The 22,422-nt window shown below is 49.6% G+C and overlaps 1 protein-coding gene across 2 annotated transcripts in view; it reads left to right on the top strand.

Moving 5' to 3' along the window:
• The first annotated feature begins 1,123 nt into the window (after window positions 1–1,123).
• Window positions 1,124–22,422, top strand: part of LOC137305113 (regulator of G-protein signaling 8-like) — a 60,656-nt gene continuing 39,357 nt past the window's right edge. For both annotated transcript variants that reach the window (XM_067973900.1, XM_067973899.1), the window contains exon 1: window positions 1,124–1,289. The gene's annotated coding sequence lies outside the window, so the exon portion shown is untranslated. The remainder of the gene's footprint in view (window positions 1,290–22,422) is intronic.

The following is a 22,422-nucleotide window of genomic DNA, read 5'->3' as shown; positions in this document are numbered from 1 at the left end:
AAATGGCAGAAACCAATGGGCCCATATCTTCCTGTAAAAATAACGGGGTGCTCACGACGCAGGCCGCTATTAACGCACAAATCGGCCAGCAAGTTCGGGGGATGAAGAGATACGTGCTGAGTTGCGTCTCTCCAGAACTTGCCGGACGATTTACGCCAGTCCGCCATTTTCTTCGCACAAACGCCATCTCGCCCTCAACCTCCCCGTTACCTTTAAGAACTTGCTGGATTTGCACCTTAATCGCCCATTAAACTGGCCCAGAAAGTTAGGGCTCATACTTAACAGCGTAAGTACCCTTGACGACATGATGAATTGTTAATGCAGACGCCAATCAATCCTCCGTACCCAGAAATGGAACAATTTAAACTGGTGAGCCTCATTCCTGCAGGTAGTAAATTCTTCTTAGAGATTTTTAAAATCTTTATTCTTACTTTCCCTTTCTCTCTTTTTTCTCTCTCTTAATCCAGTCTTTCTTTCCCTCTCTTTCTGTACCTGATTTGACCCTAATTCACCCGAGTTCCTTCTCCGTCATTCCTCTGTTTCTTTCCCAATCCTTAATTCTCACTGGTTAGAGAGACGGACTGTTCGTCCCGTCATTCACCAAGGTCCCAGCTGCCCCGTTGCCCTCTCTGTGATCGCAGGTTACGACGCAGAAAACAATTTTTTCTTGAGCTGAAGAGCGCAGGTAAAAGTCTGTGAGATGCCCCGCTCCAGCAATGTGGTTAAATGCAAGATTTTAATTCCCCTGAAAAATAATGTTTTTTTTTAAATATAGAAAAGGTAGAAATCTGTGGTGGGCAAAGTCTTTTTTTGAACCAGTCGGGAGATTCACAGTAAGGCCATTCACCCAGTCCTCAGTCCTCATTCCCCTCCCCCTCCCCCGCCTTTCCTTCGACTCTGATTTATAGGCTGTTAGATGTGGTCCAGCAGTTCGGACTTAACTCAGTTACTTAAGGCCTCATTAATAATCATGCAGGGGTGGATAATACACCCCAGGCTCGTAAGAGCTGGCTGTGTGTTCTCTTTGGCTGACTGCTGCCCCGGCTGACTACAAACACAGCGCTGATGTCAAAAATACTTGTGGGTGTGACCACTGAAATTTTCCTTTCACAACACAAGGAGCTTAGAGTGCGCAAAGGAGACTAAAAGAAGGAGTCTCTCTCTCTCTCTCACTCACTCTCTCGTTCTCCCACACTCTTCCCCGGTCTCTTCTTCTCTTCAACCAACCTTCCTGGGAGTCTCACAGAGGGCACGTTGTCAATGTAAACAGGGACAGCTTATTTACTAAGGTAACGAAGCGACTTTTCATATCTTTGGTGTCTCTGACCTGTTCCTCTTTTTTTTATGTAAAATAGCACCGTGCCAAAGTTTGACAGTGTTGGGGATTTAATAAAACTGGATTCCAGTTGTTCGAACCAGTGTTTACCTATCCGTATCGAGTGGCTGAGATTGAGGGAGAATTCCGAGAGAGCGAGGCGATGCCTTAGATTTTTGTAGTTAATTGGAGATCGTTTGTTCATAAATTACCCAGTGCTGGGGCTGTTTCATTATTTCTCCTGCCATTTGTTCAGCATTGTGTAAAAGAGATAAGAGAACAGAGAGAGAGGGGGCAGAGAGATAGACAGAGAGAGGCAGCGAGAGGGGGCAGAGAGATAGACAGAGAGAGGCAGCAAGAGAGGACAGAGAGAGAAAGGCAGAGAGACAGAGAGAGGCAGAGAGAGACAGAGAAAGGCAGAGAGAGAGAGGGGCAGAGAGAGAAACCTGAGAGAGGCAGAGAGAGAGGGGGCAGAGAGAGAGACAGGGAGAGGCAGAGAGACAGAGAGAGAGGCAGAAAGAGAGAGGGGCAGAGAGAGGCAGAGAGAGAGAGACAGAGAGAGAGGCAGAAAGAGAGAGGGGCAGAGAGAGAGGCAGAGAGGGGGGGCGAGAGAGAAAGGGGGGGCAGAGAGACAGAGAGAGGCAGAGAGGGGGAGAAAGATGGAAAGAAAGGAGCAGAGAGAGAGACAGAAAGAAAGAGACAGAGAGAGGCAGAGAGACAGACAGAAAGAGAGAAAGGGGCAGAGAGGCAAAGTGAGAGCGAGACAGAGAGAGGGAGAAAGACAAAGAGAGAGGCAGGGAGAAAGAGAGAGAGACAGAGAGAGGTCCGGAGAGACAGAGAAAGTCAGAGAGAGAGAGAGAGGCGGAGAAAGAGAGACAAAAGAGGCAGAGAGAGGCAGAGACATACATAGAATGAAACAGAGTAAGGAGGACAGCGAGATAGAGTGACAGAGAGAGGGAGAGAAAACTACATGAAAGAAACAGGGAGAAGAGGGAAATGAGGTGAACAGAGAGGAATCGAGGGCTACTCATACAGAAAGAATGAGAGAAAGTACAGAGGACAGAGAGAGAGATAGAAACAGTAACAGAGGGAGAGAGATAAAACAAAATGAAATAGAGAGAGACAGTGAGAGAAAGAAGGATTTATGCACAGAATGAAACAGAGAAAAGCAGAAACAGAGACAGAGAGAGAGACACGCACACTGAATGAAAGATATAGAGAGAGCGCAGGGGGAATAAAAGGCAGATATATACAGAATGAGAGAGATGCAGAGAGAAAAGGGCAAAGAGATACAGACAGGAGAGAGAGAGAGAGAGAGAGAGAGGAAATACCAGAGAGAGACACAGCACATAATGAAACAGTGGGGCAGAGAGATAGAAAGAAGCAGAGACAGAGAGAAGGAATGAAACAGAGAGCAAAAATGATTCAGAGCGAGCGAGGCGGGGGAGAAAGACAGCATGAAATATGTAAAGAGAAACACATAGAGACGCAGAGAAAGATTTGACCAGGCCAGGAATGAGATGATAGAATCCTAGCAATGAGCCGCAGTGAATCTTGCTGTTATTTATATGTGTTGGGATTAGATTAATGAGGCACTTTCTCAAAATGATCTTTTTGTGGGTTGGGTTGTTTTTTCACAATGGATGAAATATTTGGACTGGGATTTCTCCCTGTTCCTGGTCTTGGGATGGGCATTGTTGCCGTTTGTTACAGGGCGCAGTGGCCCAGATTTTCCACTTGAGTGCCTAGGTGTGACGGCTTCGCCCTCCGGAGGACTTACAGCAGTGCCAGCCTCGAGCTGCCCACCATTCAACCAACCCTTACAATGAAAGGACGGAAAAACGGTGAGCGGCTCGTACTGAACCTGCACTGGGCACTACCAACAGGGCAAGACTCGTACTGAACCTGCACTGGGCACTACCAACAGGGCAAGGCTCGTACTGAACCTGCACCGGGCACTACCAACAGGGCAAGGCTCGTACTGAACCTGCACCGGGCACTACCAACAGAGCAAGGATCGTACTGAACCTGCACCGGGCACTACCAACAGGGCAAGGCTCGTACTGAACCTGCACCGGGCACTACCAACAGGGCAAGGCTCGTACTGAACCTGCACTGGGCACTACCAACAGGGCAAGGCTCATACTGAACCTGCACCGGGCACTACCAACAGAGCAAGGATCGTACTGAACCTGCACTGGGCACTACCAACAGGGCAAGGATCGTACTGAACCTGCACCGGGCACTACCAACAGGGCAAGGCTCGTACTGAACCTGCACCGGGCACTACCAACAGAGCAAGGATCTTACCTTTGGGTGCTGCAGATGAAAATTTGGGCCATAATCTTTCGCAGGTGGAGATGTATGTGCGTGTGCGTGTGTGTGTCTGTGTATGTGTTTGTGTGTGCATGTGCACATCTATGTGTTTGCTCATGGGTGTGTGTGTGTGTGCATGTCTGAGTGTGTGCATCTGCACGTTTACGTGTGTGTGCACATGCAGGTCTGTGTGAGTGTGTGTGTGCATCTGTGCGCACAGGTGTGTGTGTGCATGCCTGTGCGTGTGCGTCTGTGTGCTTGTGGGTGCGCGTGCTCATCTGTACGTGTGGGCGTCTGTGTGTATGTGTACATCTGTTGTGTGCGCATCTATGTGTTTACGTGTTTGTGTGTGCAGGCGTGCACATCTGTGTGCGTGTCTGTGTGTGCATTTGTGTGTGCGTGTCTGTGCATGTGCACATCTGTATGTGTGTGCCTATGCGTGTGTGTGGGTGCGTGTGTGCATCTGTGTGTATGTAGGTTGACCTATGCCCGTTTGTGTGTGTATATGTGTGGGTGCGTGTGCGCGTCTGTGTGCGCGTATGTTGGCATGTGCCCATCGGTGTGTGTGAGGTAATGGAAGGAGGTATTATTGGCCAGCATTCTAGCGGAGCCATATCTTTTTTTATTATTCGTTCATGGGATGCGGGCGTCGCTGGCGAGGCCGGCATTTATTGCCCATCCCTAATTGCCCTTGAGAAGGTGGTGGTGAGCCGCCTTCTTGAACCGCTGCAGGAAGGGCTTGATCTAGTGGAATGGGAATTGTTTGCTCCACTGGAATTCCGTATAATGGGATTGAATGGGAAAAGCGTCGTCCATTGAATTCAGTGTACTGTCTACATTGGCTCCCAGTCTGGCAATGCCTCGAATTTAAAATTCTCATCCTTGTTTTCAAATCCCTCCACGGCCTCGCCCCCTCCCTATCTCTGTAACCTTTTCCAGCCCTACAACCCTCCGAGATTTCTGCGTTCCTCCAATTCTGGCCTCTTGCACATCCCTGATCCCCATCGCTCCACCATTGGCGGCCGTGCCTTCAGCGATCTTGGCCCCAAACTCTGGAATTCCCTCCCTAAACCTCTCCACCTCTCTCTCCTCCTTTAAGACGCTCCTTAAAACCTACCTCTTTGACCAAGCTTTTGGTCACCTATCCCAATGTCTCCTGATGAACTCGGTGACAACTTTTTGTCCGATAGTCGCTCCTGTGTAGGGCCTTGGGGACGTTTTACTGCGTTAGGGGTGCTGTATAGATGCACGTTAGTGTCGTTGCCTACTCTCTTCAGTCTGCAAGGTGGCCAGTTCCCTTCCCTTCTCCCCACAGGCGATGCCATCAGCTCAAGCTGCTCTGTGCCCTCCTGTAGACTGTATGCAATCTTCAAACTCCTCTGAGGGAGTGGAGTCTTTCACCGAGAGTCAGACCAGCACAGTTCATCGCTGAAGGTGCAGTTCCTTCAGTGACCGACGAGCACCTCTTGTTTTTGTGAAGGTCACACTAGTCCCCGCTACTAATAACTCGAATCAAGGATTTGAACTGGAAAAAAATGGATGGCGGGTGAGCTCGCTTAACATGGATAGCAGAAAGAGAAACTGTGAATGCTGGAAATCTGAAATTAAAAAAAAGAACCCAGAGAATGGAAATTCAGAATAGATAAATTCACATTACAAATAGAGAGAGACAGATAATGAGGAAAGAACTTTCAATTGTTGGCATGTCATCCATTCCTTCCACCTGAGAGGTCAGATGCGGGTCTGGATTTAACGTCTCATATATGATTATACTTGGAATGGGGTAAGGTTGGGTTTTGTGGAAAAGCAAAAGGACTTGGCCGTTCGGCTTCGCAAGATATTAAAAGCAGCATCTCACAAATGGCAAAAAAAACAAAGGCGAGATGAGGAGAATTTTTTTTACGCAGCGAGTTGTTCTGATCTGGAATGCGCTGCCTGAAAGGGCGGTGGAAGCAGATTCAATCGTGGCTCTCAAAAAGGAATTGGATAAATAATTGAAGAGAAAAAAAATTGCAGGACTACAGGGAAAGAGCGGAGGAATGGGACTAACTGGATTGCTCTTACAAAGAGGCAGCATGGGCTCGATGGGCCAAATGGCCTCCTTCTGTGCTGTAACTATTCTACGATTCTGTGATTCTTCGATGACTTATATGATGCCTTGCACATCCTCAGGACATCCCAAAGCGTTTCACAACCAATGAAGTACTTTTGAAGTGTAGTCACTGTTGTAATGTAGGAAACGCGGCAGCCGATTTGCGCACAGCAAGATCCCACAAACAGCAATGGGATAATGACCAGATCATCTGTTTTGTTTAGTGGAGTTGATTGAGGGACAAATATTGGCCCCAGGACACCTGGGCAAACTCCGCTGCTCTTCTTCGAAATAGTGTCCATGGGATCGTTTACGTCCACCTGAGAGGGCAGACGGGGGTCTCAGTTTAATGTCTCTTATATGATTATACTTGGAATGGGGGAAGATTGGGTTATGTGGAAAAGCAAAGGGAACTTGGCCGTTCAGCGTGGCAAGATATTAAAAGCAGCAGCTCATGTGGATTTGGGTCATAAAAAAACTAATGGAATTCTGGGTTTTATGGCACGAGATATCGAATATTAAAGTCGAGACTTAATAATGAATCAACATAAAGCATTAGTAATGATCACAGCTGGAGTACAGTGGGCTCCACTGGATGTTGAGACAATAGAGAGGGGAGAGTGGAATATTGTTTTGTTAGAGCAGAGGAGGTTAGGGGGTGATTTGATGGAGGTGTTTAAAATGATGAAGGAGCTGTAAGGGACCGAGTAGATAGGAACTGTATCCAATGATTTGAGAAGTCTAGAACAAGGGGACAGGGATATCAAATTAAATGTAAGAGATTTAAGAGAGAGAGCAGGAGAAATCTTTTTGCACAGAGGATTGTGAGGCTGTGGAATGTATAATCGGAGATGGTGATTGAAAGAAGGACCATAATGACTTTTAAGAATAGTTTAGAAAGTTGGCTGAAGGAAAGTGGGAATAAAGAGATATGGGAACAGGGAGGGAACATGGGATTAGGATTCCTGCTCATGTGAAGGATAAAGACCAACAGGACTGTCTGGGTCGAAAGGACTGTCTCCATGTTGTAATTCTATGTGGTGGTTGTGAGTTCGAGCCCCGTTTGTAGGATTTAGCACATTAAATATATCTTCGTATTCAGAAACTCATCGGTGGATCAAGGCAGTAAGCTGTCTCCATTACAATAAATGGAGGACTTCCATTTATATAGCCCCTTCAACAAGCCCCAAGGCGTAAGGAGAAATTGGACCCTGCACCGACGGAAGGCGCCCAAAAGGCGGAGGTTGGTCTGAAGGAGGGTCTTCGAAGGAGGAGAGGGGAGTGGAGGAGTATAGGGAGGAATTCCGGGGCCTGGGTAGCTGAAGATACAGCTGTCAATGGTGGGTCAAAGGGAGGGGGATAGGCAGGACGCCAGGGTTTGAGGAATGGAGAGTTCGGGGGAGGGTTGTTGGGCTGGAGGAGGTCCTGCAGACTTCTCTCCTCTCTCATCTCTGTTTCGCTCCCCTTTCTCTTCTCTCGATTCCTTCGGCTCGCCGTTTGCCTGGATTTGCGACTCCTCCGCCTTGCTTCCTCTCGCTGGCGGGGGTTCCCACACGGGGCGGATCCCGCGCCCGATCTCGACCTCCTGCGCCTCGGTCCCCACCAGATGCGAGAGAGTCGGTGAGATCTACGCAAACCTTGAGAGGGGTTAACTGAAGCCCGGTGGGCACTTCCGAGTGGGAGTTCCCTCGAAAATAAGATCGAGAACAGTGGAGAGGGTTGAGTGAGAAAGGGGTTAAACATTCTGAACCACAGCAGTAACTATGTGCACAACGCAGATACATTTCAGGGAGACCTTTCACTGACATAATATTTTTAAATTCCACTTCTGAGACAGTTGCCAGCACTAATCAGTCTCCGCATCTATTACCTTGAATCAGCTCCAAACTATTAGTGCTGCTTGGTGGTGAACTCTAACCTCCCCTTTGTTTATCTCCGTCTTTCTGTTGATTTTTAGGATTTTTTTTTTGGTTTTGTTGGAACAGCGCGTGAGACTGATATCGTCACATGTCGCTCGTGCCTCAGTGGGCAGCTCTCTCTCTCGCCTCTGAGTCAGAAGGTTGTGGGTTCAAGTCCCCACTCCAGAGACTTGAGCACAAAATCTAGGCCGACACTCCCAGTGCCAGTACTGAGGGAGAGCTGCACTGTCGGAGGGTCAGTACTGAGGGAGCGCTGCACTGTCGGAGGGTCAGTACTGAGGGAGAGCTGCACTGTCGGAGGGTCAGTACTGAGGGAGAGCTGCACTGTCGGAGGGTCAGTACTGAGGGAGAGCTGCACTGTCGGAGGGTCAGTACTGAGGGAGTGCTGCACTGTCGGAGGGTCAGTACTGAGGGAGCCCTGCACTGTCGGAGGGTCAATACTGAGGGAGCGCTGCACTGTCGGAGGGTCAGTACTGAGGGAGTACTGCACTGTCGGAGGGTCAATACTGAGGGAGCGCTGCACTGTCGGAGGGTCAGTATTGAGGGAGCGCTGCACTGTCGGAGAGTCAGTACTGAGGGAGAGCTGCACTGTCGGAGGGTCAGTACTGAGGGAGCCCTGCACTGTCGGAGGGTCAGTACTGAGGGAGCGCTGCACTGTCGGAGGGTCAGTACTGAGGGAGCGCTGCACTGTCGGAGGGTCAGTACTGAGGGAGTGCTGCACTGTCGGAGGGTCAGTACTGAGGGAGCACTGCACTGTCGCAGGGTCGGTACTGAGGGAGCGCTGCACAGTCGGAGGGTCAGTACTGAGGGAGTGCTGCACTGTCGGAGGGTCAGTACTGAGGGAGTGCTGCACTGTCGGAGGGTCAGTACTGAGGGAGTGCTGCACTGTCGGAGGGTCAGTACTGATGGAGTGCTGCACTGTCGAAGGTGTCACCTTTTGGTTGTGACATTAAACTCAGGCCCCACCTGCACCTCTCAGGTGGATGTAACAGTCCGACTGTGAGAGGGAGCAGGATTAACATCAGTGCAGAAACAGTCATTGGACAGAGTGCAGTCTGGGAAGAGTTCCTGGTGGCATTTTAACTTTTGGCGATAGTGTAAAACGGGTGATATCAGATTGACCTCCCGTTATTCACCTCTCCCCAATCTCCTTTCCGTTGACTTCATTGGAAAGAAAAACCAGGGGATGGGGGTTTGGGGGGGGGTTAAATTTACATTCACTGAGTCCAAAAGAAAGCACTTTTACAGCCAATAAAAATACTTTTGAAGAGTAGTCACTGTTGTAATGTAGGAAACGCAGCAGCCAATTTACGCACAGCAAGATCCCACAAACAGCGATGTGGTAATGACCAGATAATCTGTCTTTGAGTGGTGTTGGTCGAGGGATAAATATTGACCAGGACGCCGGCGAGATTTCCCCTGCTCTTCTTCAAAATAGTGGCCGTGGGATCTTTAGCATCCACCTGAGAGGGCAGACGGGGCCTCAGTTTAACGTCTCATTGGAAAGACGGCACCTCGGACAGTGCAGCACTCCCTCAGTACCGCACCGGGAGTGTCAGCCTGGATTATGTGCTCGAAATCTCTGGTTTGCGACTTGAACCCATGATCTTCTTGATTCTGAGGCGAGAGAGTTCTACCCAGTGAGCTGCAGCTGACATCAGTGATCACACTGTGTGTCGGAGCTGGATTTCCAGTGGAGCGACAAGATCAGAAATTACCGAGGCCAATAATGACAAATACTTAAGATGTTCATTTGATATTCCGTACCGTGTAAAAATGAAGAGATTAATGCTCGTGTTGGTGTACTGCACACCACAATGTCGCACAGACACACTGAGGTTTGGTCTGCTAATTTAGTCGACAGTCGTTTCTGGGCTTCAGTCGGTCGTACGTAGGACTGAGTGGGAAGAGGTGACTGAGCCCAGTCATTCAGGGAATGGACACCAGCATCAGTCTCCGGGCTTCGAAAGGGACGGAGAAACGTTACAAGCCGCTGAGACGTCGAAAGCTTCTTTCACTCACGTAGACCACCAAGAGGCTGAGGACTGTGAGAACGAAAGGAAAGGAAATTCCAGCTCTCCGGAGACGAAGACCACCACAATGGGGGGATTACCAAAGGCCGAGGGCCTTGTCTTGGATTGAGTGTTAGTTCAAACACAGGAACAGGAGTGGAGATTAAAACGAGAGCCATCAAGGAGACGTCAGGCCTCTTTCAAAATGGATTTGGAGCCGTGTACACAAGGGCCGCATTGAGAATTCCTGGGGGCTTCGGTCGAAGAACATTCACCCCCACCCCTCCCCCACTCCCCTGCTCAAACCCCCTCCCCCGCCCCGTCCATTGAAACACAAACGTGTAATGAAATGCCTAAAGATTAAATATCCAACCTTGTGAAGGGCTGCAGAAGCATCTAGAAGATCTTCGGCCTCTCTTCTCACCGCTGGGATCAAGAGCGGACCAGACATGACCACAGTCGGGTAATTAAACCCCCCCCCCCTCGCCCTCCAACCCTCAAATTCCAGTCACTGCCATAGGGAACATAGGAACAGGAGGAGGCCATTCAGCCCCTTCGAGCCTGCTCCGCCATTCGTTGAGATCATGGCTGATCTGTACCTCAACTCCATTTGCCTGCCTTTGCTCCTCACCCCTTGATACCCCTCACCTAACAATGCCTGCCCCGCATTGCAATCAGCCCGAGCGGCAGGCAGCACTGTTGGAGTTTATGGTGAGCTGCGTTCACGGAGGACCTGGCGGAGGGGTTATTGTGCCCATGCGTGCCCCCTAACCTCAGATGGTGGCACTCAGTGTCGAAGGAGTGGTCCTCTCTCTGGGTTGGTGCTGTGTGTGAGGTGGGGGCTTCCATCACTTTGAGTTGGATCGTTTCTGAGTGGGCCCCACTGACGATGTCCCTGTTTAACTGGAAACATTCAAAACAAAGAAATCACAGAAATGGAGAGAAAAAGCCCCCCAGAGAGGATATTTGAGTCGCTGATAATTTGTCGTCGCTATTTGAATTTTAGAAGAGGTCCCAGTGGTGGCTACACAACATTCACCCAAGCATCTTGGACGTTGCTAAGCAACTGATGGCAGAATCGGGTGCAGTGCGAGCCAACTCCTCTCTCCATCACCCCTCCCACATCCGCCATTGGACTTTGTTCACTACCTCTTCCCACCTCCCAATCACTTCCCTCCCTTCTTCTCCCCTGACAAGCCAGTCAGAGTCGCTAACTTTCCACCTTGGCACCATTACAGGCCTCGACCTGCCCTCGTCTCACTCCTGGGATCTCCCGCTCTCTTCCAAAAAAAAAAACAGCCCAGAGTTACATCTTTCCCATCCTATTAACATGCACCGGGGACAAACAAAGGACCATTCCAGGGCAAAGAAGGAGAATTCCTGGCAATCCTGGATGGATGCCATGGCAACAGCACTTGCTGGGGATCGTGACGAAGGCCACATTTGTGCACAAAGTGTGGATGTGGTGCAGAAAACATCAACGTTTCGAGTCAGCCCATGGATCAGCAATTTTTACAGCGTCTTTCTGCAATCTCCTGTTCTCACTTTGGTTAAAGACGACAAATGCACACCGCTGAACAGTCACTTACTCCAACTCACTCTCTCCTTGGAGTTCCCAGTCTTTCCTTCCCGCAACGACCTTTAAACTGGGAAAACTCAAGCTCATTGTTACTTAAACCACTTGACGTACCCGACCTCCGCTCCTCTCCCCTTTTCCACCTTGGTAATAGGGGGTTGCCAACCCTCCAGGATTGGCCTGGAGTCTCCAGGAATTGATGCTTGATCTCCAGGACACTGCTGGGAACAAAACACCCGGGAGGGAAATCATAGGGCGCATTTAACAAAATAATTTTCTTTCAACGCTTTTGTTTATTTAGTTAGAAAAATGTTTGGAGATTGGAAAGAAAAGGCTGTTTTGATTGACAGTCAAGAATCATCCAATCGGCTAACGAAGAGGCGGTTCGGTTCCCACTTGGCCACGGGGAGTTGGGGCGCCATGAGGATGGACCAATGGCGGGAGCACGGGGGCGGGGCGTTTGGGGGGGGAGGGTCGGGTGATGTCATGAAACCTCCAGGAATACGTCCAGCCAGAGTTGGCAACCCTACTTGGTATTGTCTTGCTTTGCCCTTCATCTAGGCCCTCAACCAATTTCAAAAGTTAGAGAAGGGATATAATCTGTAGAAAGGAGTCTCTCAGTCGCTCCTTATTGCTGCTTTTTTTGATTAAAATTGTTGATGAGCGGCAATAGCCCGGAGCGGCCATTTTATGTAGACTTGCTCATAAAGAAAGATTTACCTCAGGACGTCCCAGAGTGCTTTATAGCCAATGAAGTACTTTTTGAAGTGTAGTCACTGTTGTAATGTAGGAATCGCGATGGCCCATTCGCTCTTACAGCGATGTGAAAACAGGATCATTGTTTTTGTTGCGATACACGGTTTTCTCACTGATTCCTTTTGGTTCCCATCAAGGTTTCACTGGCAATGAAATGTGCTTTTATCTCACGACAGACACATTCCGTAATCTGGCACATTCTTTCTGTCACAACAAGTTGCTAGGTAGTTAACTCATTGATAAAGGACCAGCCTTTAATCTCTTTTAAACCCACTGTTCCACCATTGGCGGCCGTGCCTTCAGCTGCCTAGGCCCTAAGCTCTGGAATTCCCTCCCCTAAACCTCTTGGCCTCTCTACCTCTCTCCTCCTTCAAGACGCTCCTTAAAACCTACCTCTTTGACCAAGCTTTTGGTCACCTGCCCTAATATCTCCTTATGTGGCTCGGTGAGAGGGGAGAGATACAAAAGGGTCCAGAGGGGCAATTTTTTTCACTCAAAGGGTGGTGAGTGTCTGGAACGAGCTGCCAGAGGCAGTAGTAGAGGCGGGTACAATTTTGTCTTTTAAAAAACATTTGGACAGTTACATGGGTAAGATGGGTATAGAGGGATATGGGCCAAGTGCAGGCAACTGGGACTAGCTTAGTGGTATAAACTGGGCGACATGGACATGTTGGGCCGAAGGGCCTGTTTCCATGTTGTAACTTCTATGATTCTATGATTCTATGGTGTCAAATTTGTGTTTGATAATCACTCTTGTGAAGTGCCTTGGGACGTTTTACTACGTTAAAGGCGCTATATAGATGCAAGTTATTTGTTGTTCTTTAATCGTGCGCTGGGCAAACCATTCCCGGTGGTAACGTGGCCCATCTTCCCACTTTTGCCTCGATGGCAGAGGATACAGTGAAGCAGAATCCCGGCCCCACTCCGTGCCTGCATCCCTGATCCCATCCGATCTTCCGGGATCGGGATGAGTGTAATTTGGGCGGGCACGAGGACCAGTTACATCACCAGTTGCCCACAGAAGGTGGCGAAGGGGGCGGGTGGGTATGGAGGGAGGGCACGCTGCAATGGTACCATGCCACACCGCGGTGTAACCAGCACTGCCCACTGATAATTCTAAAGTTATTTTTGATGGATTTGGGTGGCGCGATTGATCAACAGCCTGCCCACATCCCCACAGCAATGCTGGGCGTCAGGAGTATCCCAGCATTCCTTGCAGCCAGCGTTGCTAAGGCATTACATGTGGTCATATGACATTACCCCATAGTGTCCATCAGGTGTCAGCCTTGACTCAGTGAGGAGCACTCTCTCTCAACCTACTGAGTTAGAAGGTCATGGGTTAATATTTATCCCTCAACCAACATCAGATTATCTGGCCATTATCGCATTGCTGCTTGTGGGATCTTGCTGTGCGCAAATTGGCTGCCGTGTTTCCTACATTACAACAGTATCTATACCAAAAAGTACTTCATTGGCTGTGAAGTGTCCTGAGGATGTGAAAGGCAGTGGAAAAATGCAAGGCCTTTCTTTCATGTCCATTTTTCAGGCGGTCAGTATTGGATTCAGTTCCGTTGAACTTGTGCTGTACAAAACCAGCGATACCTTCAGTACGAACACAATACCGTGTGATAACAACTGCAAAACTCACACTGAATTATTCTGTCTGCAGCCTTTCCAATCCTGCGACATTAAGTTGTTTATACTTTCGAGTAGTTACAGAGTCAGTCGGAAGCTCTCACCCAGCTGGGGTGTCTCTTGGTACTAAGTTAATAAAATGATGTTGTTTCATTCTATTATTAATCATTCTTGGGTTGCAAAAGGCAAACAAGCGATATTATTTTTGAAATTTATTTTGCTACCGCTGTGAATTAATCTGACTTAAAATCCCAGACGAGTTAATGTCAGGAACCTATCAACGCCTTTTGTAGATTTTAAAAGAGGATAGCTTCCTCCTGTTTTGAGAGAGTAGATTTACACAGAGTGACATCGAGTCTACAGCACAGAAACAGGCCATTCGGCCCAACTGGTCTATGCCGGCATTTATGCTCCACATGAGCCTCCTCCCACCCCACTTCATTTCACCTTAACAATATATCCTTCTATTCCTTTCTCCCTCATGTGTTTATCGAGCTTCCCCTTAAATGCAATTCGCTTCAACTACTCCTTGTGGTAACCACTCTCTGGATAAAGAAGTTTCTCCTGAATTCCCTATTGGATTTATTAATGACTATCTTATATTTATGACCCCAGTTCTGGTCTCCCCCACAAGTGGAAACATCTTCTCTACATCTACCCTATCAAACCCTTTCATAATCTTAAAGACCTCTATCAGGTCACCCCTCGGTCTTAACTTTTCTAGAGATTATTTGGGGATTATTTTTCTGACTCCAAGTTCTGACCGACCTCACCATCTATGGACAATTCACTGCTACTTTGCCCCAAATAGCCATTGTTGACGTAGGTTATGTTACCTTGGGGGTCATCACAGTCAACCTCACTCTGGTTCTCAGCCCTAACACACACGTAGTCGGGGCGCTGGGCAGTGAGCAGGAACTCTGGACTATCTCTCTTTCTAGCTCAGGATCACTGAAGTCCATGGTTGATGCTGAGATTGGCCAACCCAGCACAGGCCAAAGGATCAAACCTACATCCTCTCACCTTCTCTGCGATTGACCATTCAGGGGCTGATGCTCCATTTAGGCTCCCATGTGCAACTCTTCAGAAGCCCAATAACGGTGGGGAGTCCAAATGTCAGGCCCGGTGCATTAGGAATAGGAGGAGGCCATTCAGCCCATCGAGCCTGCTCCGCCATTCAATTAGATCATGGCTGATCTGTACCTCAACTCCATGTACCCGCCTTTGCTCCATATCTCTCGTTACCCTTACCCAACGAATACCTATCGATCTCAGTCTTCAAAGTTCCAATTGTCCCCCAATCATCCACAGCCTTTTGGGGAGAGAGTTCCAGATTTCCACTCCCCTTTTGCTTCCTGATTTCACTCCTGAACGGCCGAGCTCTAATTATAAGACTGTTCTTGCTTCCCCCACCTGAGGAAATAGTTTCTCCATATCTACCCTATCAAATCCCTTTATCATTTTAAACATCTTGATTAGATTACCCCTCAATCTTCTAAACTCGAGGGAATACAAACCAAGTTTACGCAACCTGTCCTCATAAGCCCTGGTTTCATTCCGATTGGGGGACTTGGGGTACGGAGTTCCAACTCGCTAATTGGGAACGCCTTCCGTCTCCACTCAATAGCTCTCTGGGTAAACAAATCATTCCTGGCTAGCAACTGGCAATTGAAATATCAGTGGGCCTCCTCTCCACACAATGCGCTGGCTCAGTCCTCGAGTGTTCAGGAGGCCCGTTCACCCCCACCCCCCTGCCTTCTGCACTCATCGCTTGTAAAGGTTAAATTCTCGGTAACCACCCACCTCGAACTGATTAGCTTCAGCCAGGCAGCTGCATGTCAGCTGTGCCTCAGTGGTCAGAAGGTCACGGGTTCGAGCCCCCACTCCAGTGACTCGAGCACATGATCCAGACTGACGCTCCCAGTGCCAGTACTGAGGGAGCGCTGCACTGCCTGAGGTGCCGTCTTTCGGATGAGACGTTAAACCGAGGCCCCGTCTGCCCTTTCAGGTGGCCGTAAAAGACCCCATGGCCACTATTTCGAAGAAGAGCAGGGGGAGTTCTCCTGGCCAATATTTATCCCTAAACAACATCATTAAAACAGATTATCCGGTCATTATCTCACTGCTGTTTATGGGATCTTGCTGTGCGCAAATTGGCTGCTGCGTTTCCTACATTACAACAGTGACCACACTTCAAAAATACTTCATTTGATGTAAAGCGCTTTGGGACGTCCTGAGGTTGTGAAAGGCGCTATATAAATGCAAGTCTTTCCGCTGGTAATATTGAAGCAACCTTCACTACAATGTGTGGTGCAGTCTTGGGTGGGGGGTTGGGGTGAACGGGCCACCTGAACACTCGAGGACTGAGCCAGCGCATTGTGTGGAGAGGAGGCCCACTGATATTTCAATTGCCAGTTGCTAGCCAGGAATGATTTGTTTACCCAGAGAGCTATTGAGTGGAGACGGAAGGCGTTCCCAATATTGCATTGTTTGAACAAAAACAATTTGTATTTATATAACGCCTTTACCGTAGTGAAACGTCCCAAGGTGCAACGCAGGGAATACATCGGCTCCCGGTTCGGGAACGCCTCGAATTTAAAATTCTCTTTCTCGTTTTCAAGTCCCTCCATGGCCCTCGCCCCCTCTCCCTATCTCTGTAACCTCCTCCAGCCCTACAACCCTCCGAGATCTCTGGTCTCCTCCAATTCTGGCCTCTTTCGCATCCCCGATTTTCATCGCTCCACCATTGGCGGCCATGCCTTCAGCTGCCTAGGCCCTAAGCTCTGGAATTCCCTCACTAAACCTCTCCGCCTCTCTCTCCTCCTTTAAGACGCTCCTTAAAACCTACCTCTTTGACCAAGCTTTTGGTCGCCTGTCCTAATATCTCCTTATGTGGCTCGGTGTCAAATTTTGTTTGATAATCGCTCCTGTGAAGCACCTTGGGACATTTTACTACGTTAAAGATGCTATATAAATGCAAGTTGTTGTCCCAAGAAAGTCGGGTGGGAGGAGGAGTGCCCTCCCCAAACAGAGCCCGCACGATTTTCCATCCCTTAATCGAAATGGTTGGAAAACCAGGCGGGCTTTCACACGGACGCCCGCCCTTTCTTGTCTGGGCAACCCGTATTCTCCACGCCCAGATGCTCCAAAAGGCCCGGGCCGGGGGGGGGGGGGGCGGGGTGATGGTGGCAGGAAGAGGATAATCGGGCCCCAATCGGTTCAGAGTAAAATAAAGCTTCATCTCCCGCAACGGACAAGTTGGCTGAAAGTGATGCAGAGATTTAGATAACAAATCCTTTCTGTTCAATGGTGGGACGTGGAGCTGCCTGGAGAGACGCACGGAGAATGGTGACTGAGGAGAGGAGCTGGAGAGATAGAGGCACTGCAGGATTAGAGATGGAGCGATAGAGACACTGAAGGATTGGAGATGAAGAGAGAGAGACACTGAAGGATTGGAGATGGAGGGATAGAGACAGTGAAGGATTGGAGATGGAGCGATAGAGACACTGAAGGATTGGAGATGGAGAGAGAGAGACACTGAAGGATTGGAGATGGAGAGATAGAGACACTGAAGGATTGGAGATGGAGAGAGAGAGACACTGAAGGATTGGAGATGGAGAGATAGAGACACTGAAGGATTGGAGATGGAGGGAGAGAGACAGTGAAGGATTGGAGATGGAGAGATAGAGAAACTGAAGGATTGGAGATGGAGAGAGAGAGACACTGAAGGATTGGAGATGGAGAGATAGAGAAACTGAAGGATTGGAGATGGAGAGATAGAGACACTGAAGGATTGGAGATGGAGAGATAGAGACACTGAAAATTTGGAGATGGAGAGATAGAGGCACAGAAGGATTGGAGATGGAGAGATAGAGGCACTGAAGGATTGGAGATGGAGGGATAGAGACAGTGAAAATTTGGAGATGGAGAGATAGAGGCACAGAAGGATTAGAGATCGAGCGATAGAGACACTGAAGGATTGGAGATGGAGAGAGAGAGACACCGAAGGATTGGAGATGGAGGGAGAGAGGCATAGAAGGATTGGAGATGGAGAGAGAGAGATACTGAAGGATTGGAGATGGAGGGAGAGAGACAGTGATGGATTGGAGATGGAGGGATAGAGACAGTGAAAGTTTGGAGATGGAGAGATAGAGGCACAGAAGGATTGGAGATGGAGAGATAGAGGCACCGAAGGATTGGAGATGGAGGGATGGAGACACTGAAAGATTGGAGATGGAGAGATAGAGGCACAGAAGGATTGGAGATGGAGAGATAGAGACACTGAAGGATTGGAGATGGAGAGATAGAGACACTGAAGGATTGGAGATGGAGAGCTAGAGACAATGAAGGATTGGAGATGGAGAGATAGAGACACTGAAGGATTGGAGATGGAGAGCTAGAGACACTGAAGGATTGGAGATGGAGAGCTAGAGACACTGAAGGATTGGAGATGGAGAGATAGAGACACTGAAGGATTGGAGATGGAGAGCTAGAGACAATGAAGGATTGGAGATGGAGAGCTAAAGACAATGAAGGATTGGAGATGGAGAGCTAGAGACAATGAAGGATTGGAGGTAGAGAGATAGAGACAATGAACTTCCAATTTTGTTTTCCGTTGAACTGGATGGGCTGGAGAAGGAGCTGCTGATTCACTATTGGCCATAGCGGTCTACTTCCCGAGACCAATTTCACCCATGTGGAGTCCCAGCCCCACCATTCGATAGGCGAGAAAAACTGAACTCAGGAAGAAAAAGATCCCTTAAAAGAAAGCAGAAAGCCGAAATCAGATCGTGTAATCGCGACTTCACCTCAGACCTCCCGCCGTCCGTTACACGCCCATTGGCGGCCAAATCACCCACGAGCGGCACGAGGTGGGAAGACCTGTCCGGGGCGCACGTACCCCACCCCTCCGTGAGGCAGAGCCCCCAATCGGGTGTGCTCCCGAATCCCAGTGAGATTCCATTCTGTAAACTTCACGCCGATTTCATTCAGTTCATTTGCTTTTTACTTTCAGTCTCACCACTCCCCGTTTCAGCTGATTCCAAGTCACGCAGTAATTAGGTTCAGTGGGCAGTTGAGTGGTGGAGTCGAGGGCCTGAGGAACGGGCCTGGAGCGAGGAGAGGGGAGGGATGAGGTAATCAGCTGCCACTCGATGGTTGAATGATGCAGTACCATGCTTGTTCTTATAGTATTCTCAGCCCCGAGGGGAGCTCTTATTTATTCCATGTTATCTTTGCTTCTTTATTGTAATTACCTCCACTTGGCTGCTTCCTAGGATGTGTTTTATCACCAGTCAGCGTCACTGTGATCTGAAATGATTTTTCTCTCTCTCTCTCTCTCTGTCGTGACTGAAGGGGGAGAGGGTGAAGGGATTAGGGGGGGGGAGAGAGCTCAGCTGGTTGGAGGCTGGACTCTGGACCTGAGGGGTCGTGGGTTCGTTCAGGCTTTGTTCCTTCTGAGGTGGGGGTCAAGCTGGGGCGGGAGACAGCAGAACCTCAGGCACGACTAAAACTAAGGTTGGCTTTCCATCCTGCTGCCATTTTGTTATTGGTGGGATATGTCTCGGGGGGGTCGGGGAAGTGGGGGGATTACACGTCCTGTCCACATGGATTAGAAAAACCGAAGGGAGGTTTATTCAGTTTGAATTTGCGGTCCTCTCCGACAGAACGCAGGGTGGAATGTCCTGCGGACGCCTGTCACCACATGAGGTACGGTGGTTTACCGGTTATGTTACGGGCACTAGTAATCTCGCAGTAGGCCCGAGGACTAATCATCCAGTATGGGCTGGGAGTTCGAAATCCCACCATGAACTCGGCTTTAAAAAAAACAATCGGGAAATAAAAATGCTGGCATCGATAAAAGTGACCGTGAAGATTGTCGTTTAAAAGAAAAAGCAAATAATCCGACTGAGTTCCCTCGTGTCCCTTTAGGGACGGAAACCTGCCGTCCTTACCCGGTCTGGGCCTACACATGACTCCAGTCCCACACCCAAACCGTGGTTGACTCTTAACTGCCCTCTGAAGTGGCCTAGCAAGCAGCCCAGTTAAGGGGCAACTGGGGTGGCAGGCAATAAATGACAGCCTTGCCAGCGATACCTGCCCTGGGAGTGTTTGATGGGACAGTGTAGAGGGAGCTTTACTCTGTATCTAACCCTGTACCTGCCCTGGGAGTGTTTGATGGGACGGTGTAGAGGGAGCTTTACTCTGTATCTAACCCTGTACCTGCCCTGGGAGTGTTTGATGGGACAGTGTAGAGGGAGCTTTACTCTGTATCTAACCATGTACCTGCCCTGGGAGTGTTTGATGGGACAGTGTAGAGGGAGCTTTACTCTGTATCTAACCCTGTACCTGCCCTGGGAGTGTTTGATGGGACAGTGTAGAGGGAGCTTTACTCTGTATCTAACCCTGTACCTGCCCTGGGAGTGTTTGACGGGACAGTGTAGAGGGAGCTTTACTCTGTATCTAACCCTGTACCTGCCCTGGGAGTGTTTGATGGGACAGTGTAGAGGGAGCTTTACTCTGTATCTAACCCTGTACCTGCCCTGGGAGTGTTTGATGGGACAGTGTAGAGGGAGCTTTACTCTGTATCTAACCCTGAACCTGCCCTGGGAGTGTTTGATGGGACAGTGTAGAGGGAGCTTTACTCTGTATCTAACCCTGTACCTGCCCTGGGAGTGTTTGATGGGACAGTGTAGAGGGAGCTTTACTCTGTATCTAACCCTGTACCTGCCCTGGGAGTGTTTGATGGGACAGTGTAGAGGGAGCTTTACTCTGTATCTAACCCTGTACCTGCCCTGGGAGTGTTTGATGGGACAGTGTAGAGGGAGCTTTACTCTGTATCTAACCCTGTACCTGCCCTGGGAGTGTTTGATGGGACAGTGTAGAGGGAGCTTTACTCTGTATCTAACCCTGTACCTGCCCTGGGAGTGTTTGATGGGACAGTGTAGAGGGAGCTTTACTCTGTATCTAACCCTGTACCTGCCCTGGGAGTGTTTGATGGGACAGTGGGTGCTGGAATTGGGAAGAGTTCCATCCCCAACATGCCTCATGTTGATAAGCAACAGAATTCATGAAAAAACGAAACTGGTGAACAGCAATCAAATCAGCTGGAGAGCACAGCTGGCAGCTGAAGGGCTGAGAAGCTTCTGGAATAAATTTAGGGCAGCTGGAGAAAATTGCAGCCAAAATGGAAAGGTTACCGTCTGTTTAAAGTAAAGGCATGCGGGTATGTGTGAAAGGGATTAAATCCTTTCATTTTCTTCCTATTCCTTCAGTCTTCCGGGATCAATGCAGGTCCCATGGATTAGAAGGAGCAGGGCCAGATGACCCTGGGCTTCTGTCATTACCAATCTGTGACCGCAAGACGACACAGCTTCTGATATCGTCTCTCCCGCCCATCCTCCCACCTCCCCCTCAGACCGTGAGGCACCAAGGTCCCCGATACTTCCGGAGAGGGAACGCTGGGAGGAGTCAGGAAGGGATCGCTTCTAAAACCCGCAAGTCCCGGGCAAGGCGGTGGAGCTGCCGATATTAACGGCAGGACCTCATCATCATTTTCTTCTTCCGATTCCCGCCCGGCAGCCGGAAGGATTGACAGGCCGTCCGGTGTACCGGACAGGAAATCCAGCAGCAGGAGGCTGCAGGGTACGGTCCCCAGCAATCGGGAGAGGTCGGGGCTCGGTGAGGGGGCGAACGGAGCCCGGCAATCAGGAGGGAGGGAGGGGGAGATCGGGGCTCAGTGGCGGAGGGGGGTTGCGGGGAGGGCCGATCGCGGCAGCGGGGGGGAGAGAGAGAGACAGCAATCAGCAGCAGGGAGTAAAGTACTCCCGCTCCTCCTGGCCCACAAGGAGTGGTCAAAGAATCACTTACCCGCTTTGATCCGGCAGCTCTTGCCTCCATTTAGCTGTCGGGTTTTCCTGAGCCCTGGAAAACCAGGCCGGCAGCTATTAGATTGGAAGCAGACACCCGACTGCACGATGGGAGCCTGATTTAATATTCTAACGGGCCGCCAAGATGGGACACACCAAAGACTCGCAACTCACCGCCATAAAAATGGCGGCCAACGCCTACCCGGCGGGGTGGGGCTGCGTTCCCCGATTTTTAATTTTTAAGCCCCCGCCCCACTCAACCCTCTCCCGCCCGCCGTGGGTGTGCGGGGGTTGGGTTAAAGCCTTTCCAAATCAGCGTGCCTGGCAAGCTAAAATCTGAATTGAAATTCTCGAGACTGAGATGGATAGATTTCTGAAGGGGAAGGGTATCAAGGGGTATCGAGCAAAGGCAGGTCAGAGTTGAGGTACAGATCAGCCGTGATCTAATCGAATGTCACCATTAGCTGGTCGTTGATCACATCGCTGTTTGTGGGATCTTGCTGTGCGCAAATTGGCGGCCGCGTCTCCTACATTGCAACAAAGCGCTTGCGGACATCGTGAAAGGCACTGTAGAAATGATGGATGCCTCGGCGCACAGGCCTCAGGACGATGCTCGAGTGAGGTGGTTGGGAATCGGATCTCTCTCTCGGGAGGGAGGGAGGAGAGAGAGAGAGAGAGAGAACCGATGACAATTTTGAAAAAAATAAATAAGTAAAACATTGAAAGAAACAATTCCCTGTCCCCTCGAGCTGAGGCTGCAGCTCGCACGCTCCTTGCCAGCGAGAAGCCTCAATCTCTTTGAAAGTGTGCAATTAAGAGACTAAGCCTAGGGGGGGCTTGGAGACAGCAATTGTTCATTCAAACGGCTCCCCCCTGGTTCCGGTTGAATTATTTGACTGGGTTTTTTTTTGTTTTATTTAGTCTTCCGGTTGG

The sequence above is a fragment of the Heptranchias perlo genome, chromosome 39 (assembly GCF_035084215.1).
Source record: "Heptranchias perlo isolate sHepPer1 chromosome 39, sHepPer1.hap1, whole genome shotgun sequence".
NCBI classification, from domain to species: domain Eukaryota; kingdom Metazoa; phylum Chordata; class Chondrichthyes; order Hexanchiformes; family Hexanchidae; genus Heptranchias; species Heptranchias perlo.
The sequence above is the reverse complement of the archived record's forward strand: the minus strand, read 5'-3'. Positions and strand labels throughout refer to the sequence as shown.